This window comes from Camelus bactrianus, chromosome 7, assembly GCF_048773025.1.
Source record: "Camelus bactrianus isolate YW-2024 breed Bactrian camel chromosome 7, ASM4877302v1, whole genome shotgun sequence".
Classification (NCBI taxonomy): Eukaryota; Metazoa; Chordata; class Mammalia; order Artiodactyla; family Camelidae; genus Camelus; species Camelus bactrianus.
Window position 1 is genome coordinate 30,323,129 of NC_133545.1, and position 26,709 is coordinate 30,349,837.

Sequence of the window (26,709 nt, forward strand, 5' to 3'; positions counted from 1 at the left end):
TTGCAAGTATCTGAGAATTCAGCAAAAACTATGTTCTATCAGGAGGGAGAAACAAGGCTGGAAAGAACTGGATGTGGGGAAGTGGGATGAAAGAGAGGCATGGTCTGAGAGTAGATCAGAGAATGTTTTTCCATGGGGCCAGCCTGTTCTCAGGAGTGGAGCCAGGTGAGCGTGGGCCAGAATTCAGAGCCCTGAGAGATGCAGAAACGCTTAACCAAATTTTGGTTAACGAGCATTTTGTCCTGATGGATCTGTGGGAACAAGCAGTTCATCTAATCATTTACGAGGCAAAACCCCTGGAATTTGGAGGGTCTGTGTCTGGCCTTGTTACAGGTAGATGAGGCAGAGGCAGGGGCACATCAGCGCGTCTTACGAAAGTCACATGGGGAAGGTGTTCTCAGAACACGAGGGTGAGGCGATTTCTTAACCATCACTATTTTCTTGGAGTGCAGGGCTTGAGTATATTTCAACACTGTCAGATTAGAGGTTGCTTTCTTTAGCTAGCTCGAAGACTTGGACTCTGCAGCACTTGTGCTTGTATCTCCTGGGCCTCTTGGGCCTTTAGAACCTGGAGTGTCGTGTACCTGGCCCAGGATTACATCTGGGCTGAAGGGAATAGAGCTGGAGCTGCCAGACAGGTGAAAGGTGAGCCCTGTTCACTGGCCTGACTGCCGTGTGGCAAACGCGTGGAACTTGTTCGGTACTTTTCTGCCTGGGGAAGGACCGCTTTCTCTTCAAGACTGTCCTCTGACCCTTTGGGGTTTGATATGTTTGGACATGGGGAGCGAAGGCTTTCTTCTACTTTGTTGAGAATTGAATGTTCAGTTTGAATAGTTTTCTATTTTTTTAACTGACTTTTAAATCCTTCTATAATTCTAATTAAGCTCATCTTCATCTCGGGAGCTTGGCTAGCTCTAAGGCAAGAAATAAAGGAAGCTTGCTCGCCAGGCCAGGCTTCCTAAGCTCTCACATCTCTACTTGAATTGATTTGCATTATAATGCACATGGGCAGGAAGATAGGTAAATTGAATGTGTGATTAACTGAGCAAAGAATAAAGCCCATATAGAGTTAACATTATTGCTAGGCTACTTGCAGGCCATTTCTGAAGGGTGGAAACAGGCACTCTCTAAGAATGAATGTATGAAATATGATGATTATCTTACTGAATATAAAACATTTATTACATCATCCAGTTCCTTTTTATTTAACATGAAATGTGTTAAACAATTTCTAAGATGAGAGCTAATCATGCTATGTGGAGGTAGCCCAGTGCTGGCAAAACGGGAAGCCTACTGGATCTGGAAATGATCCTTTTAGTGCTAACAGGGAAATACGGTAAAACAATACAACTCAATCTGGGATGCTAGGTTTTTTTTTACATAGTTTGGCAAAAACTGAATTAATGTTTTTTAAAAATATATATATTTGGTAAAAATATGTATCCTATCTTTAGCTGGATTTGGGGGAGTGTTAGTAAAGCCACAAACATCTATCATTCAGAAAAAATGAATCCTAGATAACTTTAAGAAGTAGCTTTGTGAAGATATGTTTTAAAACATCCGCCTGCACATAGGCAAGAATTTTTTCTTGGCATATGACAGTCTTGTTGCATGACCTAATAGTACCCAGAGTAAACATCTTTTTGACATTCAGCATGAATTTGGGTTTTCTCATTCCTGACATTTTCTACAATGCTTTGATAATTTAAATATCACCTTTAGACTTTCACAATACAATTTCTCAGATAAAGTTTGTGTTAATCATAACAATACATATATAAACACTTTTATTTCATCGTCTCTTTCTATGGAAGGGTGTCCATGGGCAGATTTTGCATAATCAAGTTAATAGTATTCGTGTATCTGCATGATACTTCTGGTTTATTCTCAGTCTTGGTTCTTTCCACTTTATTAAAACCAATCATAATAAGAAAATGTTTATTTCATAGGGAAAAAATCCTATTTGTCATTATTAGCATACCATATAGTGTGAGATTAAACAGTGTTTTATAATTGAATTGTGTACAATAAAAATGTGCTAGGAATAATTCTTCTCTGTGGTAAGAATGAAATCATATCTCTAAAAATACCTTGTATTTTTTAAGAAATAAAAGGTTTATCTTAAGTCATCTCTGAATATCAATGTTGCTGATGTTATACATCCTGAAGACAACATGAGTGTAAGTAAGTTATGGTAGAAAATGTTTTTCCTTGTCAATGAATTTCCACACTTCTGGAGGATATGATCTTTTTAAATGAAAAGACATAAGAATGTTCAATTCTGATACCTAATTTAGCTATGACTTAAGGGACATACAATTAATGCATGGAATTTAAAGCATTAAGATTGATATTACTACTTCTCTTTTGCAAAAGTAGTTGTTAATTACTTGCTAGAGATCTCAGAATATTAACGTCAGCATGTGGCTATCTCATTTGCTTACTTTAAAATGTGCGATTTTAATTGAACTGCAATTTTACATTTTTAAACACATGGTCCTAGCTATCCAGGATAGAAACAAAGTTTCAGCCAATCAAAATACAGCATACATAAATGGTCCAGGTAGCAAGGCCCTAAGTGATTTTTTTCTTTTATTTGTTTGTTTTGTTTTGCTCAGTTTAGAACCTCAATGTCCTCCTGATTTTTTGACTTTTAAAACAGTATTAACTTTGGTCATCCATTTAAATTACAAAGCTGGTAAGTGTATTCACCTTGTCAAAGAAAATTATCCAAAACTTCTGTTTCCTTAATGTCATGCAAGAGAATTATCTAACAGGGCTGTCCTTGTCTGAGGGTCACCTGATTGCCTCTGGGAAAGAAACTTTGTTTTACTTAGAATTCACACTTGGCTAGAGCCTAGGCATTTTACAACTCTGAAAAGTTAGAAGTTAACCTTTGGAAAACTAATGTTTGATAATACTCTTTCTATCCAGTAGAAAATTTAACTCAGGAGGTTCCATAGTCATTGAACCACAGGGTTAATCGATTTTGTAATTTCCTAATCTTATTTCACTATTCTTGTTTCAATGGCTGTACACAAGCCCAGTTCCTCTCATTTTTTTGAACTAGTTTTGCCATCCTGCTGATTTCCTATTAATAAGTTGAATAAAATGCTGACACGTGCTCACTGCTTATTGGTGGGAATTAGGTTTCTTTTAATATTTTAAGAATTATGATTTAATAACCTAATGGCTTTTAAAAATAAATAGAAATATAAGCAGAGAAAGAAGCTGAAGGAGAAGAGGGAGTGAAGGAATTAGGCGTATATCTCAGAGATTATTCTGGATGGGGCATTCATTCCAGTTGTTCTGATAAAATATTACAAATGTTTAAAATCTTTTAATCAATAAACTGAAATTGTGCTGTCTAAGCATGATTGCTTTTTTAAGGTATAATCCAGAATTGGAGCACATAATTAGACAGAGAATAGACTTGAGTTAAATCAAGTAATATTTGATATTAAAACTTTGTGGGAAAGAGGCTTTTTATTCCTTATTCAATCCAACTATTACTATATTGGACAGGTTCACCTGAACCCTTTCCTGTCATAAACTTCAGTGAGTTTTATCTGTGTACATATGTTTGTACATGCACATATACTTTATTATTACATTTAAGATGTTGATTGCCCACATAAAGTCTTTATCGATGAGAAGAAAAGTTTTTAAGTGATGTTTAAAATTGCATTGCTCATCCAATCAAAAGAAAAAAAAAAGGCACCAAATGTTGGAGCTTAAGATAGGAATGCTTTGATATTAAGCCTAGAGAACTCTGGTTAAATTCTTTTTACACTAGGTATGAATGATACCATACCTCCCTGAAATTAGTAGTGAAAAAAAAAAAGACAAACAGACACACACACACACACACACACACACACACACATTTCCTCATTGAGGATCTCTTACACAAAAAAAGGTCTGCATATAAAAGACAGTCCAGAGACATCTTTGAAGGTTCTCTTTCAAAGCAGCTTCACTTTCTCGTGTGTCTGGGGATTTCTGTTATTAATTGAAGTTAATTTTCTAGGATATCAGTTTGCCATGCACGTGGGAAAGATTGATAGCCTCTTCGATTCTCAAGAGTGTTGAAAATGACACTGTTCCATCACCGGGTGCCTTCACTTTTATCATCACAAATCAAATTATAAACATCGGGGCAACCTTGCTGGAATCTGGCTTCGGGAGATTTCCATAAGATTAATTAGGCGGCCAAAGCAAAGATGGTAAAATAGAAAAAGGGAGGGGGTGGGGGGGAGGGAGAGTGGAACCATTCATTCCTCACAGAATGGAAAGTCAATTCAACAATGGGTAATTAGCGTGGGCCACAGATTCTCAAAGGCACTGAGGACACTGGACTCTTTCTCGCACTCTGATGTTTAGTGCCGTATTGTGGACCCCTCATTTAATTAGTGCACTTTGATACCCACAGGAGTTTGAGGCTCTAGGGCATGCTAAACACAGACTGACACCAGCAAGCTTCTGCCTCCTTCCACTCTAATTAGAGACACAATGAGCTGCAAAGACAATGTTTTACTCCAAGATTTCTTCTGCAGATACCTCTGGCAGGAAACAATCGTTTATTTTGTGTCTATATTGGTATTCAGATTAAATTGTTAGCATGCAAAAGATGAGCTAAGGGCACATATCTATTAAAATGCTTAGTGGGGTTCAAAAATTAGGGAGGCAATTTGTGCAAAAAAAAGTATTTTCCTTTTGGGAAACTATTTATTTTCTACTGGTCTAATTAGAAATAAACTTTAAACCGAAATGCAGGTTGCATTCTAAAGTAAATATCAGTTCTTTCTTAAAATAGCTATAAGTTCTATGCCTTAAACAAATGGTTCTAAAATTATCTAAAAGGGAGAGGGAGAAAAAGAGGGGAAACCCTTCTCCTCCTCTGAATTTCACTGCATTGAAATAACTAGCCAGCACTGGGGAGGATGACAGAGGTCATTTTTACAGGAAGATTGCTAATCTGTCTGGAGCTCTTTAAAGAAAACCGTGAAACATTTCAGAGTGCGAAGTTAAAAAAAATTATACCGTTAGTTTTGATGGACAGTTCTATGCTGATTGGAAGAATATAAATGTCCCAAGGGAGATTGCATATTGAAAATTAACCTCTCAGCATCCACAAAATACTAGTATGTGTTGCTTTAAATATACACTGTAAATTTAGTGCCCCTAAAATTTAAACACAGGACAAATATTTCTCTATGGTATTGTTGGCTCTGTATTTCTATAACACACAACCAGTTTGCAAAATAACCTGTCTCAAAGCATCGTCAACTGAAAGGAATCAGTGCTATTATTTCTTTATGTACCTATATGTCCACCCAGCTACTTACCTGCCTACCAATCTATATCTAACTTTTGGCCAAATTAAGCCAAAAAGTCTTTGTTTTGAAAAAACCGAAAACCCATTTTGAGATTACGTCTCCACCAAACGAATATGTCCTAACTAACTTTTGGTGCCTTTGACACTGAAAATCCTCCCCCCACCACGCCCTTTATTACTCATTATGCAATAGATCAGAAAGGAAGGACATTGTTTTCATAGGAAAGTGGCTTGTTCTGTTGCTCACAGTCGCTCTGATACTTTCCATAGACATATTTTTCCAGCCCTATTCTGAATTTACAGCTACGTAAGGATCTGTGCAAGAGTTGTTAAAGCGGTGTCATCTCCAATGCCAAGCCCAGTAGATTGTGAGGATCTCCTGGGAAGACAGTTTTAAGAAAGATTGTGTACCAAGAATGCCATGATTATTTAGCAATGCCTTTTGCTGGCTTGGCTTGGGATGAGGTGAGTCAGAGAACATGAGAATGGTAAGATAAGTTCCATGATTTTGTCAACTCCACCCTTGACTGAAGCGTTCGATGTTTAGACCTAATTTGCACGCTGCCAGTTCTGGCCACTCTTTTACAGTTTATAGAATTGGTGCCCAAATCTAGAAATCTAGTGGAACCTGCCCTATTTGCCTCTGGATAAACTTATAGCATTTCAGATTCCATTTCTTAAAACTATAATCTTCTTTGGGCATTTTGGCAGTTATGGTCTATCATCAATTTACTTTATACTGACCTTGCCTGTGAATACTGGACATGTCCCACATCTTACTTGAATCTCAAAGTCAGACATCTAGGTCAACAAACTTTGATAATGGTCTCAATGCATTTATTGATGAACTTTTCATCTGAAAATGCCCCATTATATCTGAGCAGTTCAAGAAGTTGTGGGTTAGTCATTAATAAGCCATAGTCCTGATCTGCATTTCTTGTGATTTTTGTTGGTGTTCAGAAAAATAACAAAAGAATGTGCTGCTCAAGTGTCTAGAAAAGACTATACCCATGAAAGGAATATTAAAAATTCACAATTAAGCCTAAATTAAAGAAATTCTCCTTTCTTGTCTGTTTTAACCAAGTAGATATCTTCTGAGCACTCGATGACTACGCCCTATATTAAGAATTGCATATTTTAGACCAGGGAGCGATGTATCTGTACCTTTTGGGAGAGAGTTAGCGATAACATGTACTATATAATTTTTGGTAATAATACTTTAGTTAGCACCACTTGAAAGTAGAATCCCGTCTCCCAAAGGTAACCTATTCCCCATCTAAGTCACCGAAGTAACTGCTGAATAATTAGCTAGCAACCACGTATTAATGTTTCAAATCATCCATCATTTGAAATCCTGTATTCAGCCTCAGCGCACTTTCCTAAAAAAAAAAAAAAATTCATGCTTGCAGCTAAGAAAGCAGAGCGTTCTTTTCAGATATAATAGAAGACAGTGTGCTTAAGGAGAAACAACCAATCCCATTATGAATAGTTTACAAATGGTTAATATGCCTTCATATTTTCTGCATGTCCTGCTGAAAATCACCTCATCTATTATTAAGACATGCACTAGATTATAGGTGCTTATGGGAACTATTTAATTTATTTTTTAAAAACGATAAACTAAGGAGGAATTCCTTTAAATATGTGACATCCATAGAAAAGTTTAACTTTGTTGGTCACAAAGATGGGTAGTTCTCAAGTCACCTATTTGCAGAGTAGAATTACATTACACAGGTTTGTATTTAGACATCCCTGAAGCTAGACGAATGTTAAATGCCATGTAGCATTTCGTTAAATGTGACAGCATGGAGTACCATGCTATGACATTATTTTAGATTACAGGCTATGCCAAAAGCCATTTAACAGCGCTATCAGAAAGGAATGAAGGGACCCCAGTGAAAGGTTTCCCTGCTCATCACACCTGCTTTTTAAAGTTCCCCTATTTCCATTAGCCTATTTTCTTCCTATTCTTCTCTATCTTCCCTTTTCTTTTAGAAATTCATTTCATTCCCTCCTGTATTCAATGATGCTCCTTGCTTCAGGGGCCCTTTATAGTAATTTATTCCGTATGCTTATTATCCTTTGTGTAAAAGAGTTTTGCCTTCTTTTTTTCCTTGCTCCCAACTTTCTAATTTTCAGATCATATCTACTCACTTCTCTGGTCTTGAAGCATAAAGACTTTGCTTGGATCAATTTTATCAATCCACTTTATAATTTTTAAAACTTCAATTGGGTTACACGAAGTCTTTTCTTTTCCACTGAGAATTTGCTCAACTTTCCCTGTCTTTTCACATAACTTAATCGTTGATATCTGGTATCATTCATATAATTGCTCCACACTGTTCCCCTGAAGAGCAATTAAACCTTGCAAAGATTTGGTGACCTGCACTGTTTAAATTATATAAGGCAAGGTCTAGAAAAGTTCTATCAATAGCAACACTATAATACCTTCAATTGATAAAAGAACTGACTGCTTCAATTTATATATAGCATTACTAAAAAAAAAGTATTACATACTTCAATAAACATTCATAATCTATCATTTGATAATGAGAGTTTGTGCTTGCGTGTGTGTGTGTGTTAATAATACAGTTAACACAAGTAAAGACAAAACACATCAATGCCCAGATTTCTGTTAGGTTCATGCCCACACCATTTGTAGGGTTGGTTTAAAAAAATCACATTAAGTCATATTCCAGGAGGCTTATTCAGGCTTCCCCCATTTGATAGTATTGATCCATTTTATGTAAATAGATATTTCTTTTTCCACAAAACCTCCCACCTATACTTATGAATCTCTATTTCTATTTCCAAATGGTAAAAAAGTGGGTATTTATATACAAGCCAGCCAAGTAAACAAGAAATAGGCCCCCAAGGCTAGAATTTAGATAAGGCATTCCTAAGGTGTTTTTTTTTTAATCATTTACTACTTACACATTTAATTGAATACTGGTTTTGACTTATAATAAATATTAAAATAAAGTTTTTAGTGTATTAGGCATGGAAGCTTTAAAAACATCTTTGTTAATGGTGGTTTCTTTCTCAAGAAGAAGAATAGTGCTTATTTTTTAAAGCCTTGCTATGACCTTTACTTAGTATGAATTAGGTGACTTGGGAAAAACTCTGATAACTACATTTACTTAAAAATTGTTCAAATGAAGTTAAATTATAAAATGATTATTTTTAAAGACAATGAAAAAAGCCTTTTAGAGGATTCTCTATACCCAGATGTCTACAAATTGCTTGTATGGAATACCCAGTTTTAAAGCTCTGAATGAATATGGATGGAGGGCAGCGTGCAAACTGCCCAGATCCTCATATTATCTTAATGACTCAGAGCAGCAATTCTCGACCGCCTCACTGTCCTCTACTTTCTGAAATACCACTTTGATGTTCACGGGTACTCCATATACAGACAAGGGCCCCTGCATAAGGAATTTCAGCATAGACATTCTTTTGACTAATATCCATCACTGAAATGACTTTATTTTTTACTTAAGAACAAAATGATGGGTAGTTTAGGCAATAGGGTCAAAGGAACACCATTATTTTTCTCAGACCAGTGGTTCTCAGCTCATGTTGCACATTGATATCACCTGGGAAGCTTTAAAACATGCCAATCTCCAAGTCTAACCCCAGGCCAATTAAATCAGTCGTTAGGGGTGGGCTTTGGAATTGGTGCTTTTAAACCTGAGTGATACGAATGGGTGATCAGAGTTGAAAAGCATTTATTTAAACCAATAGTCCTCACTTGGGTGGGGGTGCATAGTGTAATCACTAGGAGATATCTTCTATAATGCACAGAATGTGGGGTGGGGGCCCGGGACAGTATTTTCAAGTTCCTCCAGCTTGTATTGCCATTCATGTTTATCTGAAGTAGAATTTAAATCATGTATCAATGTGTATTTTTGAGAATTCACCATATGATTCTGATTTGCCCTTCATTCACATTTGAGAATCACATACTTGGATTATTTGTCCTATATGTATTAATAGAGTCAAAGCAGCAAATTAATTGGTTCTAAGAGCTGCAGTTATATCCTGCAGACTAATCCTGAACTCAGTGTTTCTGGAATATGCCAGAGGGTACCAAAAATTTTTATTCAGAACTGGGAGATGTGCTACACTTCTATGTTTCTCAAGGTGTTTTTTTTAAAACAAAATATTGTGGTGGTATAATAGTTGTCTTCCCCCTAAAAAATACATGTTTGTTGGGGGCAGTTCTTTGATCTAATAAGATTAGGAGATGTTGTTTCAAGCCGTGCTAAATAGATTACCTTAATGCATAATTAATGAGAGCCCTGAATGTGTGGATAAGCACTGGGAATCTTCTAGAGCCGTGTTCCTCAAACTTAATGTACATACCAACCTGTCTGGTGGCACAATGGGAGAATACTTGTTAGGAATCTTGCCACTGCTAATAATTAGTCAAAACAGAGAAGCAGGGGACGTGAAAGGAACTAACATTTCTTGATTGACTATCATGAAATAATTTAATGTGGTTAACACGTCTATAAGGTAGGTGGTATTTTCCTATTTTACAAATGACGAATCTGAGGTTGAAAATAATGAAGTAAGTTGCTCAAACTGATAGAATTATTAAACTCAAGCTGTAATTCTAAATTCAGGTTCATCTTATTTATAAACCTGTGCTCTTTTCACCACATCTTATCTGTCCTCTTTTTTCTTTTTAAATAAGGTATAGTTTTCATACAGTAAAATGCATAAATCTTAAGTGTATAGCTTAGAAAGTTTTAATGTATGTTTATATTCAAGTAACCATCACTCAGAGCAAACTGGAATATTTCCGTTCCCCAGAAACTCCTTCATACTCCTTCCCAGAGGAAGCTCTATCCTGACTTCTATCACCATTGGTGAGTCTTTGCCTATTTTCGGACTTCAAACAAATGGAAATATATATTATGTACTCATTTATGTCTTTCACTAAATACAATTGTTTTGAGATTCACCCATATTGTTGGGCATATATGTGGTTCATTAATTGATTCTCCCGTTGGGAGACATTTACATTGTTGCCAGTGTTTTGCCTATGATGACTAGAGTCTCTATGAATATTCTTGTACAATTTTTTTGTGGACGTAAGCATTCATTCCTTTGGGAGATATACATAGCAATGGAGTTTCTGTATCATAGGGTAGGCGTATATCGAACTTTATTAAAACCTCTCCAGCACCAAAAGTAGTGGTGCAATGAATGACAGCTCTGGTTATTCTGTTATTTACCTCCTTTTATTTCTTAACTGTCTTTTTATTTATTTCTTCCTAGGTAAGCAAAATCAAGAAAAAGGAAAGTGTAACCCTTCTAAAAGACTATCTTCAAATAGTGTGCAAAATTAATGGAAAAAAAATTCCCTTGACAACTGGATGTATGCCTGCCCTACCCAATTTTAACAGGGTGATTTTTCAAATCAAAGAAACAAACACACAGTGAAATGATCATCATAGAACCCAGAATAGTGGCTAAACACAACTATTGATAAGGAAAAGATAAAAAGGAATATGAACAGGTAAGATGCCTTAGAAAGGAAAGAAGGAATAAGCATGGGAAAAGCAGGAGGCATCAAAGGTAAATACGAATGTGCGTAGAACAATAAAGGCATATTGAGGTGACTGGGTTCCAGAAAAGACGGATGCCCAGAAAGTCTTGGTTGGCTGGGCAGACACTGAATAAAGGGAGAGTGGCAGGCAGGAAGCAGTTAGGAATCGCCTTCCTCTAAATGGGTTCTGTTTAAAAATCAGCATGGAATGACACTTTTACACGAGTATCTCCTATGAAAAATCATACTCCCCACCCTCCTCCACTTACTAATGTGATTTTAGCCCCCACTTCGGTTCATCAATCACTCTCTTTCATTCAGGAACCTAGTTTTGGTGCAGGTGCATAATTTACTCGGCCCTTCCCCCTCAAAGTATGCCGAACTCCTCGGGTGCAGACTCATTTTGGTTTTGCCTCCTGCAATGTTACCTTCGTGCTGTGGCCTGTCTTTATGTAACATGCTTTAGTTTCTAGGCCAAACTTTCAACAACTTCCCTCATTCAGTTTCAAGAGCTCAGCAGTATCACCTAAATTTGGAGCTCTAACGCAGTCTCCTCAGGCTAAAATTAATCACAAACCCTAAAAAAAAAAAAAAAAAAAGCATTTTAAAGACACTCACAGTATGAGTTTAGAAGTAGCTCTTTGAATGACCCTAAAAAATAAAAAATAAATAAAACTCAGCTGTACATATTGATTCCTATTCTTGTCTGTTGGCTCAGTTTGGTCATGGATGTTTGTATGGTCAGACCATTCAAGATGGCTGTTCTCTTGCTCTCTGTACATCCCCTGCTCGACCAGTCCCTGCTCATTCACAGGACTATCAAATCCTCTTAATTATCAGGCTTAATCAGAACTGCCTACGTGCTTGCCCCCTGCCCCAGCCTCTGGTTTCCCTAGTAACTGATGAGCCAATCTGACATCAGCTTCCTCTATAAATGGTACCCTCCTCCTCCCTCAAGTGGTGTAGCTTGTTGCTCTGTCCTGCCTGCTGTCTGCCGTGTACTGTTGCTCCAAGACTTTTGCTTCTAACTTGTAATATTCCCTATCCAACCAATCCTTGATGTTTCTGTCGCTGCTTCTAGGCTCTTTCTTGGGTCTTGCCAGTGGGCAATTACAAGGCCTGAAAGGTGAAGCCCAACAATGTTAATTTACGTTTGTGGAAAGTTTGTTGTACGTGGTGATATGGAATTTAGACCCAGCTTGTTAAGATCAGCTCCCCCACTTGCCCACAGAATTTTTTAAAACCCGTTGATGAGCCCAATGGTCACAAAATGTACTAAACTTTTCTCTAGCCACCACCACATTAGAAGTGATCATTCATGTAGACTTCATAGAAAGAAAGTAGGCTTTACCATTTGAATAGCCTTCTTGGAGGAGTTGCCATTTGGAGAGGCATGACCAAGAGATACAAGTAATCTGCAAATAGCGTGGTAATTTATTTAATCTCTTCTCTTTGTTTCATGCATTGATGACTAGCAAACATTAGATGGACATATCAAATACATGAAGCATTATAAACCAGTGGCCCAGATTATATATGATTGTTAAGTTCTAGGTTGCTATCCATATCAGGTAATTAAAATTTGTTCAAAGGACTGATTTTTGAAAATTATGATTAAACCAGAAGCCTATCTTGCTCAAGGCTGCTAAACTTTTTCTTGTTTATTTTCATTAAAAGTTATACAGAGTTTCTGTTTTCTTAGATACCTCATAATTGTTTAAAATTAACCCAATAAGAACAGAATGTAGCCAATAGGTTTTACTGGTTCCATGGGGTTTAAAGTAAGAATTCTACCAACTGGATTTTTTCCCCCAAATATCAACCAAGGGTAAATAAAACAGGAAGTAATCTAGAAAAGCTATATGTAGAATATACATGTATGACAAAGAATAGCAAAAGAAATTTACAAGTCACCTAAATTTTGTACAGTTTTAAAAAGAATCCAACTATGAAAACATTATAAAGACTAACGGAGAAAGCAGCACCTGCTTTTATATATAGGCACTGATTCCTACGGTTTCATAAAATATACACTAGAGTCACAATCCCCACTTCTATTTATTTTAGTTTTATATTTTAAAACTCATTTCTAAGTACTAAGAAAAGATCAGTTATCACCTACTGCATAGTACCTTTAAAATTCTTCAGTAAATCTTACCTTTTCCTTTTGCATTGTGTGTCCACTTGTAACAATTTATGACTAGCAATGAATATATGATGCAAGAAATGCACATACTATCCAAATCACTGACTTTATAACTTTTTTCTCTCTGATTTTCTATTTGAAATAAGTGGATCAAAGACCTTTTTCTTTACCCTATTGTTTTTACTTTAAAAGCCACTCAGCTCTTAATAAAAAGAAATACTAAGTACTGGTTTTAAAATAATCTGTCAATCAGTCAGGCACTTACACTTTGGGCAGACCACTTAATGGAGCTTTAGAAAAGAGTTTTTTAAAAACACAAATAAAGGAAAATCACAATTAAATGCAGATTGGAAAATTCCATTTTATATTGATTTTATTACTGGAATTTGGAAGGAAGCCTTGTGACTGCATTAAGCTGATGTTGTAATGAGTGAAATGAAAGAGACAGTTAGGACCTTGGCCAGTTAATCACGGAAAAAAGGCTCCCCTGAGCCCTTCATTCATGCACCTGGGAGGAGGAGAGGTACCCCTCCTACTTATTTGATCCCTGTAAATCTCTTGGTTAGTTTTTAGTATTTTACTGTATCGTCTATAATGGGGAAAATGAGATGAGAGTCAAATCCCCAGGAATAAAATAGAAGATGCGATGCCACCTGTCTTCTTTTATGAAGCTAATTGCAAATAATAATGACTTGAGTGAAGATTTTAGATCACGTGGCATGTACTATAAACTACTTCATAATTCTATCTTGCTTTTTCCTGTTTTAGATTTTTAAAAAATTGTGGATATAACTAAACTTCCAGGTTTTCAAGGATTTTTTTAGGGGGCCTATTCTACCTTCTTTCAGCATGGTGTCTAAAATTGTGTGCATCAAATAATATCCTCAAACACTGCATTTTTATCTCACTATTAGAAATATTTGCCCAAATAATTTGTGTTTGCAAATTTAGAGGCTGGGTTAAGACCATTTGCAAAAATTGGCACTGGAAATGTCAAGTACACACAGCCTTTATATAGCATCATAAATATTAAAGGGTGGAAAACCTAGATCATGAAGTTCCAGAGAAGTAATACACCTTATCTACCCAGTTGACACTCAGAAGAACAGGAGGTGTCAAATCTTTGGGGGAGGGAGTATGTAGAGCTCAAACTTTAAAATCCCCCACCTTAAGCACAATTTGTAACATACTATCATGCATTATTGAGTTCAAAGATAAATCAAGTGAATTTTTTTCTCTTTAAAAACGGATTTCTTTTTTTCCATTGGCCTGTTGGTATGTTCAGTTGGACGCATCCTGAAAGGGAGGCTGATCTCCAAGGATCCCTTGTATTAGCCTATGAGGGATGGATTTTATAAACATCTACTCTTTACAGAATAATTCTGGCTTCAGTAAGCCAAAATGGCCATCGCTTCCTATTATCTATTTTTAAAAATACATAGTTAAGAGGTAAAACATGGCACTCTGAGGTGCTAGAAAAGGAGAAAATTGGGTTTCATGACATTTTTGCAGCAAATAGTATTCAGGGCATCATGGTTAACAGCAACCAATCCATAAGATTCTAGATGAGATGCTAATTCTAGATCCTATATGAAAAATAGGTTTTATTGAAAAATTTCAGAAAGAAAAATTCCTTATGGCCACTTTTCTACTTAAGAGTAAATTAAAAAAATAATAATGAGATAATATTCCTAATAGCATGCCTTAAGGTTAACAAAATAGTTTCTCAGAAACTATCTAATTTGATCTTTATAATATCATGGACAGTTTGCTTTATTATTCTTATTTGCACATTGAGAACACTGGAAGCCAAAGAACTAAAGTATTTCACAAAATATTGTGCCGTTAGTAAGTTACACATTTGTGATTTGAACACATGAGACTTCTCTGTGATAGCAAGAGCAGAGTTTCACTGTGTGAACTTAAATTTCTTTGAGGCCATCAGTTACTTTCTGTGGGTTGTCAACAATGGAATGTGATTATTGTTCTTCAACCAGATAATTTAAAAATTCTTAGTGTTGTATCATTTGGGCTACATGATGACTTGAGCATAACATACACCATTCCTGGTGCATTGAGTTGCATAACATTATCTGAACACACTTCAAGACTAAGAAATAGAGAAAGGGATAATTGTTCAAAAATTGGCTTTGCATTTTATTCTTCTTGGGACTTTTAGGGTCACTCTCTGATCTACTGATCTGACTCTCTGGTTTTGATAACTGGCCTGACCATGGGCTTGGCTGCAATATCCTATCATATCTTAATTTAAAAAATAAACAGATTTGGGGATTTAAGGAAGGAATGAGTCCAGGATTCCATCCTATCATCCCTGTATTATTTTTGCTAGGGCATCCTAACAAAGTGCCACAGACTGGGTAGCTTGAACAGTAAATTTATTTTCTCACAATTCTGGAGGTGAGAAATCTGAGATAAGGTGTCAGCAAGGTTAGTGTTTTTGAAGTTTTTCTCCTTGCCTTGCAGATCAATATATCTTCACATGGTCTTCCCTCTGTGTATGTTGGTGTTGTAATTTCCTCTACTTATAAGTAACCAATCCTATTGGATTAGGACACACCTAGGGGCCTCATCATTACTTACCCTTTTGAAGACCGTCTCTAAATGCAGTCATGTTCTGAGATACTGGCGGTTAGGACTTCAACATATGAATTTGGAAGGGACACAATTAGCCCATGACAACCTCTCACTTCTTTGCCATCTCTTCCCCAGGAGGAAAGGGCTGCTTACCTGTTCACTGAGCTCTCAGGACACTGATGAAACCACTTTGCCAGGCGGCATCACAGGGTGGCAGAAGGCCATGCTTGTGGCTGTGCTCCTCCAAAATCTTCTCTACTTTCTCTCTCATACTCAACCAACAAGTGGCATGGCCCTAAAGGGCTTCTTTTTCTGATTCCTCCTTTTGCATGGTCAGAGGGGAAAAGGGCAAAGAAATAAAAGTATCATAATAATGTTCCATATTGTCAAGCAAAAATCACAAAACTTAAGCCTTTGTTGAAAATATGTCCACATGAGGGAAAAAAAAAAAAGAATAAACCACTTGGCCCCATCGACTTCTCCAGCTTCTAAAATAGCTGCTCCTCTGTCACATCCCACACACAGTTCTGAAGTCTCCACTTTCTTACCTCGTCACTCTTCCTCCTACTTCAATCTAGTTCACCTGACCATCAGTTCAGTAACAATGCTCTCTTGAAGATCACCACTGCATCCTCTAATACCACGTTCATCAGACAATCTTTTCTTACTTTATTCATCAGGCTTCACACTGCAATCTTCCCCTTCTCCAATCCATTCTCAAATCCACCTTGTAGTTCCATATAGCTTTAAGATTTTTGTGACTTCCTGGTAGATTGTTTTTTATTATCACGTGTTTGAAATTGTGTATCTTCTTTTTCCTTAAATTCTATTTTATCAGATACTAAAATGACTAAACTAGTTTATTTGGCTAGTGTCTGGCTGGCTTGTATTTTCCCAAGACTCTAATACAAACTATTCTTTATGGTTTTGTTTGCCATTCCTTTGAGGATGATCTCTTTTCTGTAGGTGGTCTTTGTGTCATTAGTTTCTGCCATTTCACTATGATGGATTATAATTTTTTTTTTCAATTTACTGTCCTTGGAATTTGTTGCACTATCTGCCTTAAGTTGGTATAAATACATACATATATACATACATATATTTGTGCATATATATACATATATATACCTACAAATATTTGTGATAAATATATATATACACATACATCTGCCACTATAAGCCTATGTATTTCTCACTTTATCCTTTGTGTCTTTCAACAATTTTTACATGTTTTCTACTTCTGTGTCTCTGTGCCATATTCAGGGTAATTTCTTCATCTATATCATCCATTCACTAATTTTCTTTTTATTGATCTATGCCTAAATTGCTATTACTTCTGCTCATTTATTTTTCAATCAAATAATTATATTTTTCCCCTCTCTAGAAGTTCTTTTCATTTCTTTTTCAGATAAGATCATTTTCTTTTCTCTTGATCTTTGTTCATATTTCTAATGCCTTTTATATATGCTTGTACTCTGTTTCCTGGTCACTTCTATTCCTCAAGACTTGGAATTTTATTCAGTCATCTCTTTGTTTCTGCTCTCTTTTGCTCATGGTATATTATTTCCTTGTTTGTTTTGTAGATTTTGACTGTAGGCTTATTTTTCTAGAAATTTTATCTGTGGTAGTTCAGTGAGAATGGAGATGGAGATGGGTTTCTCTAGAAAGATTTGAATTTGCTTTTGCTTGCCATCCAAGGGCACCATCAGTCCAGGACTGCTTTCTAACTCTGGAATACAGTTATTTATTGTGGGCCTTGGCTATGCTCCATGTCCTGCAATATTCTTTCTCCCTCTCCCTCTCCTTCTCCTTTTTCTTCTTCTCCTCCTCCTTCTCCTTCTTCTTCCCCTCCTCCTCCCTCCCCTTCTTCTTCTTCTTCTCCTCCTTTTTCTTCTTCTTCTCGTCCTCCTCCTTCTCCTTTTTTTGATATCTTTTCCTCTTTTTGCCCAAGTATTATTCTGAGTTAATCCCTCAGAAACTTTTCGTTTCACCTTTTTTTTCCCCTTCTAAGTTCAATCTGGAGTTTATTCTAGGTATAAAAGTTTATATTTTGATAACTGTTTCATCTAAAATTTAAAATTTGTTCTTTTCATATCCTCAGCTAATTATTTTTGTATGGATGTTAATGATGTTTTTAGCATCCTACGCTTTTTTTTAAAAAAATATGCTTTCATACTGTTTTATTGATTATTTTAATCTTGATGAATTGACCTCTGGTTATATACTTGTGGCTATCTTTTTAACATGTACCATTTCTCTCTCTTTCTCATCTTTCTCCTTTTTTCTTCTCTTTCTCCTACTCCATCACTACTACTTCATTTCTCCCCCTTCTCCACATTCTCCTTCTGTTTCTCCTCCTTCTCTCTTCCTTTCACTCTCATGATTTCTCTCCTCATCCCTATTGAATGGTTTTTTATTTGCTGTGTTACCATGTGCAGAAATGCCTTCTGTACCAAGGTATTTTGGGGGCTCTTGCATACCAGTCCTCATGTAATTTTTCTCAGTTTTCTTGTGACAATGTGTGTATTTTCAGCTACCTTTCTAGGCTTGAAGCTTTATATAAGGCACAGGTCCAGTCTCTGTGTCATCAGCATCTTGGAATCCACAGTATTCTCTGGTTTCAAGAAATCCTCCTATGAAATGTAAAGCATTTTAATCCTAGTTCTCTACACAAGCAGAACCCCACCTACCTCTGTTTTCTCTGGACTTTGGATTCAGCAGGCTAATTCCTTCTGCCTACTCTTTGGCTTTGTTTGCGTGGTCAGTGGGGAAGACTATCTAATTTTTGTGTCAGGTTGAGTGTTTATTCTATTTACTTATTTTTTACTTTGTGTATCATCACTATGTAGTTGGAACCATGGCATGGGATTGTCCAAAAGCATGAACTTACAACCATCTTGGCTGGAAATCAAACTGTTTCCTATATTGCTACTTCTTATTTTCCTAAAACATAATTTTCTGCATTTTACTCTTTCCTAAAATAATTTATTGACCTCTCAAAGTATTAACCTGGTAGTACAGTAATGTCTGTGGTTCAGAAATTTTAAACTAAATAAAGGTTTTTTTTTAATATTAAAATATTATTTGAATTGTTAGTGATGACAGATTTTCATAGTGAAATCTCAGAATTATAGCTCTTTAGACGTACTCATCTTACTTTGTTTTAAAGGGCTTGTGTCCAGTTTAAGCAGCAGTAACCCATTTAAGATGTTCCCATGGGAATTAGCCTAAAAAAATACATATTTCTTCCTGACTAGATTTTCATATGGAAAAAGAGCCTACATAGTAATTTATGGATCAAGAATAAAAACAATATCTGACCTCAAGTCAATTTGGTGGGAATGCAGAAAGTTGATGCCTCCATTACATACAAATTAACCAATTTGAAATGTCTTTAATTATAACCTTTTCAGATAGAATATACCAGCTGGCCTTTGCAAAGTATCTTAATACATTTTAAAAAGTTAAATTGTATCAGTTTTCTGTTGCTGCTGTAACGATTTATCACAAACTTAGTGGTTTTGTTACCAAACCAAACTTGGGTCTTCTTGCTTGCATGCAATAAAGCCAACCTGCTGACACCCAGTTGTGGTGAAGGAAAGTGTAGCACTTATTATAGGGCTCTGAATAAGGAGTGTGGGGCAGCTGGTGTTCAAAAAGCCCAAACTCCCTGATGGGTTTTGGCAAAGCATTTTTAAAGGCACCATGAGGGAGGGTAGTCCCAGTGTATGTGATCAGCTTGTGCACAATTCTCAGATTGGTTGATGGTGAGGTAACAGGGTGGTGTCACAGGAATCAATATTATCAATCCTTAGGCTCTAGTAGGCCTGGGGGAATCTGTGCTCATGGTCATCAAGTAGTTAATGTCTTCCATTTCATGGGGGTTTTAGCATCTGTAAAACAACTCAGGAAATGGTCATCAGATACTATTATCTATGTACTTCAGAGAGGAGCTAAAACAGAGGATATGGGGGAATGGTCTGTTCTGAGAAGGCCCCATAGGGTCCTGCTTTACAGGTTGAACAATAAAAATTTATTATTATAGAGTTAGGGAGATCAGAACTCTGAAATGGGTATCACTGGGCTAAAACGAAATGTGAGCAGAACTGTGCATTCCTTCTGGAGCTATAGGGAGGATCCATTTTCTTCCCGTTTCCAGATTCCAGGGGCCACCGCATTCCTTAGCTTCTGGTCCATTTCTCCCATCTTCAAAAGCAGCGGCATAATATCTTCAAGTCTTTCTCTGACTCTGGCCCCTTTTCTGACTTCCACATTTTTCAGGACCTCAATTATTACAATGGCTCCACTGAGATAATCCAGGACGATCTCCTTTTTTTAAAGGTCAGTTGATTAACAACTGTAATTCCATTTGTAATCTTAATTCATCTTTGCCTTATAACTTCATGTTATCACAGGTTCCAGAGTTTAGGATGTAGGCATCTTTAGGGGACAACTGTCCTACCTACCACAGGAATATTTAATTAAGAAATGTGCAAACTATATTCCAGGAAAAGTTCTACAGTTAACACTGGTCAATTTTTCAGTATTTTTACCATATTTTAATATTTTACTTTGTGCCATAAAAAGTGCTTCAGACCTTAAAGACCCTGATACCTACAATTTGGAAGTGGGAGGTATTATTCGTAACATTTGCAGGTGAGACACTATTCAATTCTGTCTCATTTGGTATGTACCATCTGGTAAGGTTGGCATTTACTAAATCAGAAAACAGGTTTATATAATATCAGAGTATCAATTTTTCAAGATATTTTCTCTCATACATGAGTATAATTGACATGAACATTTTGTCATTTTTCTGAATGTTAATTTTAAATTAAAAATCAGTATTTCAATATTTTCTATTTTGCTTTCTGTATTATTTTTTAAATATAAAAGGGATTTGTTTTTAATATTAAGCATGCCATCAATCTTAAAAACAGTCCCAACTATTTAAAAAAATCTATTTTCTGAAGTCGTAAGACCTACATTTCTCATAAAACAAATTTTTTTTTGTAGATAATTGTTAATAAATGATTAAAGAAGACAATTTAGGTGATATAAACAAAGTTTATTTAACATTTCATGAAGTAGACAGTCTCCTTTTGGAAGACTGCAAAATAAGGCAGGGGGCAAGAAGCTTTTATAGGATAAATAATAAGAAGAAACAAAAAAGTATCTGATTAGCTGGGGCCATATAGTTAACCTTGCTTGAGGTGAGAAGGCCCAGAGTTGGCTTCTTGTCCCAGGATTGGATTGGCTTTGGGAGCTGGCTGACTGAATATACTGCACTTCTGATTAAGTGGAGGAGTCACAGAGACACAAAAGTTATCTAACTTTCAGTTTGTTGATGTGGTACCCTGAGCAGGAGCAGCTCCATTGTGGGCTTAGAATTTTTTTTCAACAATATTTATTTTTCTATTATAATGGGCTTTTTGGTGATTCCAATGACTTGCTAGCTTTAAACAATCAAATACAATCATCCAAAAAAATCTATCATTATTTAGACAAAGATTTTCTGAATTTCTTATTTTCTTCAAACTAAATGCCTTATTTTTATGGAAAAGTTATAAAATATAGCAATAGTACACAGCAAACTATGCCAGCATGTTATCACAAAATACACATTTTACACTGAAAATAATTTAAAATTTTAAAGTATCTATACCACAAAATAAGAAATGTATAATATGATTGACTATCCCTCTGAAAACAATCTAAAGTCCTGGATATAAAATATTTGAAAAGTTGTCTTGGGTGTTTCAGTGAATTTGTATAATAATAATAAAAAAATCCAAATATTGAGGGAAGGCAGAAAGCTAGAAAGTTAAGCAGAGCATGGAAACTTGCTTTTGTGTGTGCTGAAAAAGATGACTTAATAGCTCCAATATGTTGTGAAATTATAAATTGCTATAAATTGCATATCTAAATAAATCATAGAGCAAAGGCAATATTATAATGGAAATAAGAAAAATAATAATGAATAACAATAATGAAAATACTACCCCTTAAAACTTACAGAATGCAGGTAAGCAGTATTTAGAAGAATAGTCATAGCCTTAAAATGCTTAAATTAGAGAATAAGAAAGGCTGATAATGAGCAAATTATCCACTCATGTTAAAGAAGGAATAGTAGTAAACTGAAGGAAGGAAAAAAAAATCAACGAATCCAAACAAAGAATCAACCAAGCAACATATTGCCTTTTTCCCTCTCCCAAAAAAGTAAAAATCACAAACCTCTGGAAAATCTCTAGATGAAGAGAGAGATGCAAAAACAACTTTAGTATAATGTAAAAAGGGACATACGGGGTACAAAAAATAAAGTGATAAAAAGATAAGAAGAAAACTAGAAACATCTTTATGACAAGAAATTTGAAAACTTATATGAAAGGACAAATTCCTACACAAATATAGCTCACCAAAGTAAATGGTGAGAAGGTACATGAGAATGGATAGAAATGGATGTGTAAAAATCTATATAGCCTTCAACAGGTTTAAATGTGTAGTTTAAAATTGTTCCACAAAGAAAATTTCAGGCCTAAACAATTTTACTAATAAGTTCTTCCAAACATTCAATGAATTGATGTAATAATTTTACACCAACTCTTCCAAAGATATTTTAAAATAGAGAATATTTCCTAATTCATTTTATGAAGCTGACTTAATCCTGGCAGAGCCTAACAAAAATGAGAAAGAAAATTATGAGCCAATTTCAAACATAAACATAGATGTAAACTCCTAAACAAAATCATAGGCATTAAATTCAAATAATGTAAACAAACAGCAAGAGGGAGGGAGGAGGGGAAAAAGAGAGATAGGAAGAGAGACAGAGCAAGAAAGACAAAGTGGAGTTTGTCCAGGCAATTCAAGTTTGCTTTAATATTTTTTTAAAAACAACGTTTGTAATTTATCACATTAAATGTTAAAAGGTGAAAAACCATATGTTAACCTCAAAAGATGTAAAATACGTTTTTGATAAAGTACTTTCATGATAAAGATCTGTAACCTAGACATAGAAGGGAATTTCCTTAACCCTGATCAAAAATACATACCAGATTAAAAAAAAAAAAATACCAGGTTACCTATAGCAAATATCACACAATGTTAAACATTGAATTTTTATGTCGTAATATTGTAGAATGACCTTTCAGATCAATTAGGGGAAAGCCTGAGTTTTCAGCAAATGATTCTGTGACAATTGGTTTATTCATCTGGAAGAATAAAATTTGGCCCTTACCTCACTGATAATGCAAAAAAAAATTTCAAGTGGATTAAATATAAGTGGTAAATTATGGCAAAGGACAAAATAACTGATGATCTTGGGATATGGAAGCATTGCTTAAGCAAGATAAATAAAACATAAAGCAAAACAGGAAAGAGGAAGTTAACAAACTACATCAGAATTCTACTTATTTTCATCAGATTATACAAGGAAGACAGTAAAAAGATAAGTTACAAATAGAAGATATTTCCAAGCTATATCACTGAGAAATGATTTGCATGCAGGATATTCAAAAAACCCCTAGAAGTTAATTAGAACAAGATAAACAATTCAATAGAAAAATGAGCAATAGACAAATAGTCATTTCACAGGAGCCCCAATAAACTGAATTAAGCAAAAGCCCATAGAGAAAACTTTATGTTAAACAATACATTTAATGTTTCAATCTTGCAGAATTATGTTTGAAGTTCAGAAAAAGATAAAGGTACCCACTATCACCACTACGATTCAACATATACAGGAGGTAGGAGTATTTGAAAAGGGGAGGAATAAACAATCTTTAACAAACTTAATAAAGACATAAAACCCAAATACAAGAAAACGACAATGCTTTGAGGGACATGACACCAGATATGGGTTCTAAGCAAAAATTATTCAAAATATGAAAAGAAAGGTAGTTTTCAGAAAATATTAACTATACTGAATCAAGCTAAATCATGAAGTCGACAAGACTAACATATTCTCAGTGTTGTATATTTTCTTTTAGCAGTATTTCCCCCCATTATTTGACTCTTTCAAAATTAAATTACTGTATGATGTGGATGTATGTATTCAATTATTTCTCAGTTGACTGTAAACATTCTCCCACTTCCAGCTAAAGAAGGATATATTTTCTAAATAAAAACGTTAATTTTTTCCAGAGTCTGTTTTGTTGGTTTATTGGTTTATTAATATCTAAGATTCCTATTATATAAGTAATGAATCATCTAGATCAGTTCTCTGTAATGCTAATATTTCTCTCCTTCCCCTTTTTCTTCTTTTTTTGGTTACTTTAGGTGCCCACCGAAGAGGTGATGGAGGGCAAACGTGGTCTTCAGAACCTCAAGCCCACCAGCCCGAAGTGCCTAGAAACTGCCACTGTCCAAAATAATCTCCCACTTCAGCCCCCGATGTTATTCCCCCAACACATGATCTGGCCTCCACCGAATGCAGCAATGGGAACAGCAGGGCATCCACATCCCTTTCTGCCGAGCCCTTGTCAACACAGCACCAAATTAGCTTCCCAGATTCTGAGAATTTAATGCTGCAATCTCATTCTTTTCTGTGGCCAGAACCGACTTCTTGGATCCAGGGGAAATTCCAAAGAGGCAAACCTGAGCTTCCCAACATACCGCCGTCTCCAAACTTGCACTCTTCGTCTCCGTAGACCACAGATGCAAGGAAATGCAGGGCAGCCCAGAGCCAGAAGTGAGAAGCCCGTGGACGCCGCTGTGACTGGAGCCCAGGCCCCACCCACCGCCGGCCCAGCATGCACCGCGCCACGGCCTCGGCTTTCGTGGAAACTTCGAGCTGGGACCGCCGGCCAAGCCGTTGGTGAGGCGCTCTTAATACTTATTTTCTTGGTTTTCACTTCTTCATAAATTACAAGTTGCTGTCTTGGGGTGTTCTTCAGCTCGTTAATTTGATTTCCTGCTCTGTCCAATGTGAGGTTCAGTCTCTCCTTTGTATCTTTTCACTGAGTTAACGGTGGTTGCATGTTTTACAATCTTTTTCGTTGCTACATGGTATAGTTTTATAGACGTAATAGCCTCTTGAGATTGAGTAAGATTGTTTAACCTCCTAGGTTTTAGAGTAAAAATTTTTTTTTTCTTGAGAGAAAGTTTACTCTCGGTTTTCAAAGAAATGCCCTCTTTTCTGGCTTCATATTCTCTACATATCGTTGAGTAGCGTTTCTCTGCTTTCTTGTTAGAAACCCCACTGCACCGGCCTTCTGCTTCTAGTGACCGCTTAGTCCAGAAAGAAAACTCATCGCTCTGATTTTCTGCTGTCCCCTGACAGAAAGCTTACCCTTCCACTGTTATGTCAGAGATTAAAGGAGTTTCTCAGTTTTCCTTAATTTGATATGTGTTTGTGTGTGTGTCTATGTATATGTCATTTTTGAGAAAGTATTTACTGTGAGGAAATAGGCACATGCCTGTATTCTTACGACATTTTACCTCAAAGACCTTGAGAAATCACTGTGCATACCTACATTGTCTTAAGGTAGTGCATACTCTGTGGCCTGATCATTCCATTTCTAGACTTTTATCTTAAGAAATTATGAGACATATATCCAGGTTTCAGTAAATATTTTTATTATAGTTATATTTGTAACTGTAAAATAGTAAGAAATCTGTTAATGAATGGAGAGTTACATATTCAGGGATTTTTTTTTTTTGTATGTGTTTGTCTTCTACATTGAAATATTTATAGTGTTAAGTGAAAATAGTAAGATCCAACAATGTGTATAAAATATGATCCCACTTTGGTTTTATATATTTATGTGTGAGGGGGAAAAGAAGTTTAGAAGGAAATATATCAAAATGTTAACAGGCTTGTTTTAAATGTCTTCCTTCCATTTTCCCTGATACTCAAAATTATCTATAAAACCAAGCATTGCTTTTATAATTGAAAAGAAATAATGATTTTAAATTAAATCTCATTATCTAAAATTGAATTCTTCATCTTGCTTCCCAAATGCTCTTCACTTACTGACATTTCTGTCACTACAAGTGGAATCATTTTTCTTGTTTCCCAGACTTACAACTCTAGACAATGATTTCTTCCACTCTAGTACATTCCACACATAGGGCAACACCTCAGCTACTATGGCAAAGGCATATACATGTACTCTTCTTGTGGGAATTGGATGGAGTTGATACCTGGAAACAATACTGTGGTGTATTACAGGAGCTCTGCTTGACTAAGCCTGTATCTCACGCTTCTACCCTGGAGCAGTGGTGTAGCTTAACATGAACCCTATGCATGGATAATGGTGGAGTGTGGCATCTCAAACGAAGTTTGTGGTGCTGTTAGCAGAAGGAGAATGTATGCTGGAAAGGTAAAAAAAAAAAAAAAAAAAAAAAAAAAGTCCACTGTGACACTTATGCTTACTGTTGGGGGGGTGTATGTGCCAAAGACTATCAAAAGTGTATCCTTTGTTTGGGCCTACTTATTTTAATCTGTGACTTGGTTTACCTGGACTGAGACTGTGTTTCCTTAATCCAAGGATTATGACATTCATATTTTTTATCCCTAGTACATGGGTAGTGCCTGACCATGACATTGAATTGCTTTCGTTTGTTAATCATGTCCCCTTTCATGTGATATTTACTTTATTGTCTTCTTAAGCAGTTTTTAAAATATTGTATGTTCCAAAGCCTCTACACTTGTTTCCTCATCTTAAGAATTTCAGTGCTCAAAATCTGAATGCTAATGCTTATAGTTTTCATATTGTATAATCCAAATGTATTGATGATACCAAAAAAGAAAAAAAGAGATTGTAAATATGTTTAAACTTTTTCCATTCAAAAACTATCCCTCCTGTATCAATGTGTCTGCAATAGCAAGTAATAGAAAACCCAATGGGAATACATTTCCCTTCAGAATTTAATAAGCTTTCAGTCTGTTTTCTTCTGGTCAATTCCATGTGCTGATAACTACATCCAAAAATTTTGTCTTGGAAAATGTTTCTCAGGTTTTAATGTGCTTATGAATCACTTGGGAATCTTGTTGAAATGCAGATTCTGATTAAGTAGAACTGGATAGAGCTAGAGATTCTAATTCTAATGAAATCCCAGATGGTGCTGATGCAG

The 26,709-nt window shown here is 35.8% G+C and overlaps 1 long non-coding RNA gene across 1 annotated transcript; it reads left to right on the forward strand.

Moving 5' to 3' along the window:
- The first annotated feature begins 354 nt into the window (after nt 1-354).
- Nucleotides 355-26,469, forward strand: LOC141578250 (uncharacterized). Its single transcript, XR_012508391.1, has 3 exons — nt 355-645; nt 24,187-24,448; nt 24,825-26,469. It is a non-coding gene; the product is annotated as an uncharacterized LOC141578250 (long non-coding RNA).
- Nucleotides 26,470-26,709: the final 240 nt, after the last annotated feature.